This window comes from Daucus carota, chromosome 1 (assembly GCF_001625215.2).
Source record: "Daucus carota subsp. sativus chromosome 1, DH1 v3.0, whole genome shotgun sequence".
Taxonomy (NCBI): domain Eukaryota; kingdom Viridiplantae; phylum Streptophyta; class Magnoliopsida; order Apiales; family Apiaceae; genus Daucus; species Daucus carota.
Window position 1 is genome coordinate 8,883,584 of NC_030381.2, and position 6,470 is coordinate 8,890,053.

General features: G+C 44.5%; 1 non-coding gene across 1 annotated transcript; it reads right to left on the minus strand.

The window, feature by feature from the left end:
- Window positions 1–4,323: 4,323 nt before the first annotated feature.
- LOC135150013 (small nucleolar RNA R71) lies at window positions 4,324–4,430 on the minus strand. The gene has a single exon (XR_010288368.1). It is a non-coding gene; the product is annotated as a small nucleolar RNA R71 (small nucleolar RNA).
- Window positions 4,431–6,470: the final 2,040 nt, after the last annotated feature.

A 6,470-nucleotide genomic window follows, 5' to 3' on the forward strand; every position in this document is an offset into this window, starting at 1 on the left:
AAAATCCAATATCGGACTTTGGGCCGCAGCATCTTCGTTTCTGACTCGGCCCCTGATTCTCTTCCGAATTGGAAGAAACAATGGTTTTATTTATACATGGAAGGGGCCGATTGGGCCGACTACTTTTACTCGGATTTCAGCCGGGCCGAGGACGGAACGATGCGGTCCCTTAAGTTGGGGGTCGAGGAAGAGGCTGCAATTAGGGTTTTAACGGGGGACAACCTCCACCATTGCTCGTTGCTTATCTCGGAGGCCTCCCTCCAGTTACACGGGCTTAGCGATTTGGGCCCTGAGGGTATGCCCCATTCACTTGCACTTTTAATAAACTTTTCTTTACCTTTATAAATTGGGCTTCTAACTTTTCGTGTTTCTGATCTGCAGCCCAAGTTGCCTTAGGAAGCATTTTCAAGAAGCGCGAAACCGCCGCTTCTCAGGCGGTGGTTACCGAAGTGCCTCGCGAGAAGAAGTCGCGAAAGAGGGGGAAGTCCCCAGTTATCGAGAAGGTTCCTGCCTTCTTGACTCCTCGCGAGGTGGCAGTAGAGGAGGATTCAGGCCCCTATGTCGTGGAGTGGGGCCTTCTGAAGAAGGACACCGTGGTGGGAGATTCTCGGGCCGCCGCGGAGTGGTCCAGGAATGTGGTCACCCCACGGGATCGGGCCCATGTGGTCGAATCGTCTGAGGACCTCCAGATTGAACTCCTGGGGGCCCAAGCCGTGGCGACGGTAAGCCCAATGCATTGTTTCTAAGTTTTATCCTAACTTAGTTAATTTCTTCTTCTTCTAACTTCCTTGTTTTGTATAGGTCAACACCTATCTCCAAGCTGCGGTTCACAACTTGAAGGCGGTCAGGGCCGAGAAGTCGATCGCGGAACGTGACCGCGATCGTTACTTCGAAGCCTCGACCGCTAACTTTGAGCAGTTCCGGAGGGTGGAGGCCGAGCTGGTGGCCGAACAAGAAAAGGTCCGTACTTTGGAGGCGGAGCTGGCAAGGGTTCGAAAGGAGGCGGTGGAGGACTATAAAAAGTCCCAAGAATTTGACGACCTCCTGGCCGCGGAGTTCGACGCATCCTTTCCCGAGACCTTCAAATCCTGCTGGGAAAGGATCATAGAGGAACTTGGTTCCCAGATCGAGGGAGTCACACTGGAGCGATTCCCCGTTCCGAAGCTTCCCGGGGAGGAGACCCCTTCCCCGATGGCGGTCGAGGATCTCGGGGATTCGCATCCTGTGGACTCTCAAACTTTGGAGATTCCAACCGAGACTCTTGTGATCCAAGATTCCAACTTGGATGAGATGGATCTCGGGAAGGATGGGGAGGCCCACGATGAAGCCCGGGACGAGGCCCAGGAAAAGGAAGCCCGGGGACCAGAAGCCCAGGACGAGGAAAAGGTCCAGGAAGACGAGTTCGATGATGGTCTTCCTTAGACTAGGCTCTTTTTGGCCCTGCGCGGCTTATTTTGTAATTATTAAATTATTCGAATGTTTATGCCCCTCGGGGTTTAACTTATTAATCTAAGTTATCTTTTGTTTCGCATTCTGCAATTCGCTTCTTTAGCATTCTGTACTTATAATATTTTTCGTAGGATTTTAGTTAATCCAAATTCCAGGGTAATCCTCGGGATTTTCATTTGTGAATCAGAGTAATTCTTACTTAGAATTTTCAAACTCTGAAACTGACTATTTTGAATCCAAACTTAGGATTTTAAACATGTAAAATTCGATCAGAATTTGTGAACTCTCCATCGAACCAAACTCAAGTATAAAGTAAAAGCGACTTGGATAAACAAGCTAGATAATCCTCAGGACTTTATTATTATAGTAAAAGAAATAACTATCTCTGGAAACCAACTACATGGCAGTGGTCAACATGACCTTATTTTTATGATAACTACTAACTTCTGTTATCACAGAGTAGACATTAAATATAATATATCTTTAAGTTGGTTGCATGCCAACTCCTAGGGACCTCAACTCCTTCCAAGGTTTGAAGCTTGTATGAGCCATGGCCTGTGACAGTCCTAACCTGGTAGGGGCCTTCCCAATTTGGAGCCATCTTGCCTTTGGGACCTACCCCTGAAGCCTCAATTTTTCTAAGTACCAGATCTCCTTTCCTGAAATACCGCTCCTTAACCCGTAGGTTATAGTAATAGGAAGCTCGTTTCTGGTTTTCCACAATCTTAGCATGAGCTTCGTCACGAATCTCATCAATCACATCAAGTGCAAGTCTCATACCTTCCTCGTTGGCTTCTGGCTCATACTGCTGTACCCTTGAGGAGGTGTGAGTGATTTCAAGGGGCACAACTGCCTCAGCTCCATAAGCTAGCTGAAAGGGGGTTGCCCCAGTTGAAACCTTGCAAGTTGTTCGTGATAAGTGGATTTTATATCCACTTGGAAGCCTTCGTTTTGGCTTAAATTGATGGAATGACCTCAAGCTTTTGATATTTTTGATATGTTTTAGTGTGGTGATGCGTAGGTTTCTTGGAAGGAGAACGAAGAGGGGAATCATAGCTTTAATTGAAAAAAAACGGCGAAGCAATCGGATGCACGAGGAGAAAGTTATGGACGTGACAAGGTTGGGTGTCAGGGCTGCTGATTTGGCGCGCCCGCCCCAATTTTGGCGCGCCCGCCCCGTTGGCGCGCCCGCCCCAACTCTGGCGCGGCCGCCCCACGACCTGAGCGGGAATTTTGGCCCGATTTGCCCGTTTTTGATCCGTTTAAAGGCCCGTTTGCTGGGAAACTTAAAGGAGGACTTGGGGAACTTAAAGGAGAACCTAGAAACATTCTAAGGAGCACGTGACGGCTACGGAGAAGATCAAGATCAATTTCATACTTTCACTTTTGTAATTCTTCGAAGTAGGCGTAACTTTGGATGCTCGTTTCGGATTTGTTTCTTAACTCTTGTTCTAGTACTTTGATTTTGTTTTTCCTATTCCGTACCATGTTTACATTCGAACCCATGATGATGAGAAGTTCGATTAGGAACTAATCATTGTCATGGGATTTTAGCGGATTTATCGATGAATTTCAGTAGTTAATTTGCCTTGTTCATATGTGATGGTTTGATTTCCTCGTATTGGTTGTGCTTATTCATCTTGGATGCGTAGCTAACATCTAAGATTGCTTGTTAATCTTTATTGAAGCGACAGTGAATATATTGATTTAGAACTTGCCATGCGAGCATAGGTTTCGTGTTCGATAACATGACTTGTGATGTGATTTTACCCATCTTGCATCGCCCTATGTAATCTCGATAGATAACTTGCTCTTCAACCGTTATGTTTTCAAATTCTATAGACATATAGGGTCTAAGCATAATTGGTGTCTGTTTACCTTCTATCTTAATTGTGGATGTGTAGCAGTATGGTGCACGTATAACGACAGTTAGCGTGTATCAGTCTCGTGTTATCTGATTAGTTATCAACCATTACAATCGAATAAGGTAGAACTCTGAATGAAGTTGTTAATGAAGCTAGAATCCCATGTTTTATTCTCATTAGTAATTCGTATTCTCTTAGTTGATAATTCTTAGTTTCATAATTCAAATAGGATTAGTTAAGTAGAAAACCGAACCCCAATTTGATACTTGTCCAAGCATTGAATAATAATCATACATTGGTGCATAAGTGCATATTTCTGAATACACCAGTCTCTGTGGGTACGAACTTGAATAATATTCTATATTACTTGTGACCACGTACACTTGCGTGAATTTGTGCGAACAAGTTTTTGGCGCCGCTGCCGGGGACTCGGTGTTATATTTTAGTTTATGTGCTTGTCATTAGTGGTCGTTAAAGTTCAGTGACTTGGATTCTTTTCTCACCTTAGTTCGTTGTGTGTGTTTCAGGTACTTGAGGGACGTGTATGCGAACACGTTCTCAGGCTCGTAAGGAAGCATTAATTAAGGAAGAAACGATAGAGATTGATACGATGGATGATCAACCACCAGCAGTTAACGATACTAAGGCTCTTAAGGCTTTCTCTGAGCCGAAAATCAATGACATTCAGTCGAGCATTGTCAGGCCAGCGATTCAGGCCAACACTTTCGAAATCAAACCTAGCACTATTCAGATGGTACAGAACTCAGTACAGTTTGGGGGTTCTCCGACAGAGGATCCTAATATGCATATTCGAGACTTCATTGAGATCTGTGACACTTTCAAGTTCAATGGTGTTACGGAAGATGCCATTAAATTGAGGTTGTTCCCGTTTTCTCTGAGGGATAAAGCTAAGGGATGGTTACATTCTCTTCCTGCAGGATCTATTACGACATGGGAGGATCTGGCTCAGAAATTTCTTTCTAAGTTCTTCCCTATGGCCAAAACAGCTGCACTAAGGAATGCTATCACTCAATTCTCTCAGCTATCTGGTGAAACTTTTTGTGAAGCATGGGAACGCTACAAGGAGATGCTTCGGAAGTGCCCACATCATGGGATGCCTGATTGGATGGTTATCAATTGCTTCTATAATGGCTTGGGTCCTCAATCGAGACCAATGCTCGATGCAGCATCAGGTGGAGCTCTATTGACTAAGAGCTATGAGGAGGCTTATGAGTTGATCGAGATGATGGCTGCAAATGAATATCAGAATCCTACTCAGCGTCTTCATCAGGGCAAAGCAGCAGGGATTCTGGATGTTGATGCTACTACAGCCTTGACTGCTCAAATTAAGGCTCTTACTATGAAGATGGATTCTTTGGTAAACTTGGGGATTCAGCAACCACCTTCAGTTTGTGAGCTTTGTGCGGGTACACATTCCACTGATCAGTGTGCCATATCTAGCGAGTCAGCTCAGTTTGTGAGCAATTTTCAGCGATCTCAGCAGCCAGCTCCGGCTACTTATCACCCGAATAATCGGAATCATCCGAATTTCAGCTGGAGCAATAATCAGAACTTCATGCCACAACAGCAACAGCAGTTTCAGCAGCAAGGAGCTAGACCTTTCAACCCTTCTGGTTTTCAACAACAGTTTGCACCGAAGCAGCAATTCCATCCACCTGGATTCCAGCAACAAAATCATGGGGTGGCTGGACAGTCTTCCAACGAAAGATCTGAATGGGAAGAGATGAAATTAATGATTAAAAGCCAAGCGGTGTCAATCAAAACTTTGGAAAATCAGATTGGGCAGATTGCTAACGCGTTGATAAACAGACCACAAGGAACGCTTCCTAGTGATACCGAGGCCAATCCGGGTAAGAAAGAGATGAAAGAACAGGTACAGGCTGTCACCTTAAGGTCCGGAAAGGTTACGAAGGAAAAAGAATCAGCAACAGAGCGAAACAAGGAAGAGAGTGATCAACAGGTTGAAACACCCGTACTCTCATCTGAGTCTGATAGTGGAAAAACTGTTGTTGAGGCTGACAAGAATAAAGTCAACGAGGAAGCAAGCAAGGATTCAACCGAAAAGTCTAGCCCGAAAACTGATACTGGGGTCAAGCAAGTATATCCACCTCCACCTTTTCCGAAGAGACTGCAAAAGCATAAGCTCGACAAACAATTCGCTAAATTTCTAGAGGTCTTTAAGAAATTACAAATCAACATACCTTTTGCGGAGGCTTTAGAACAAATGCCGAGTTATGCTAAATTCATGAAAGGTATTCTATCTCGAAAACTTAAACTTGAGGAATTGGAGACTGTGGCTTTGACCGAAGAGTGTAGTGCTGTGTTGCAACAGAAATTGCCCCCGAAGCTGAAAGATCCGGGAAGTTTCACAATCCCGTGTACTATTGGGCAATTGTCGTTCGACAAGTGTTTGTGTGATTTGGGAGCTAGCATAAATCTGATGCCCTTGTCTATTTTCTTGCAACTTGGTCTTCCGGAGCTGAAACCTACTAATATGTCTTTGCAACTGGCTGATCGTTCGATTACATACCCAAGGGGAATAGTTGAAGATGTGTTGGTAAAGGTAGATAAACTAATCTTCCCTGCTGATTTTGTCATCCTAGACTTCGAGGAAGATAAGAAGATTCCCATCATCTTGGGGAGACCTTTCCTTGCGACAGGGCGGACTTTGATTGATGTTCAGAAGGGTGAACTCACAATGAGAGTTCAAGATCAGATGGTCACTTTCAATGTGTTCAATGCCATAAAACTTCCATCAGATGAGGAGGAATGCTTTAAAGTGGATATGCTCGAAGCTGCAGCTCATTCGGAAATTGATAACAGGCTGAAAACTGACATCTTGGAAAGGATTTTATCAGGTGACTCAGAATTCGGTGGTGAGGAGGAAGAAGAACACCTTCAATATTTGAATGATTCTCCTTGGAGAAGAAGGATGGAACCTCCAATTGAATCTCTTGGGTTATCGGAATTGAAGGACTCTCATGAAAAGCTGAAACCATCTATTGTCGAAGCTCCTAAACTCGAGCTTAAGCAACTTCCCGAACACCTAAGGTATGCGTTTCTTGGCGAAGCCTCTACATTACCTGTAATTATTGCATCTAACCTTTCAGGTATCGAGGAAGAAAAGCTTTTGAG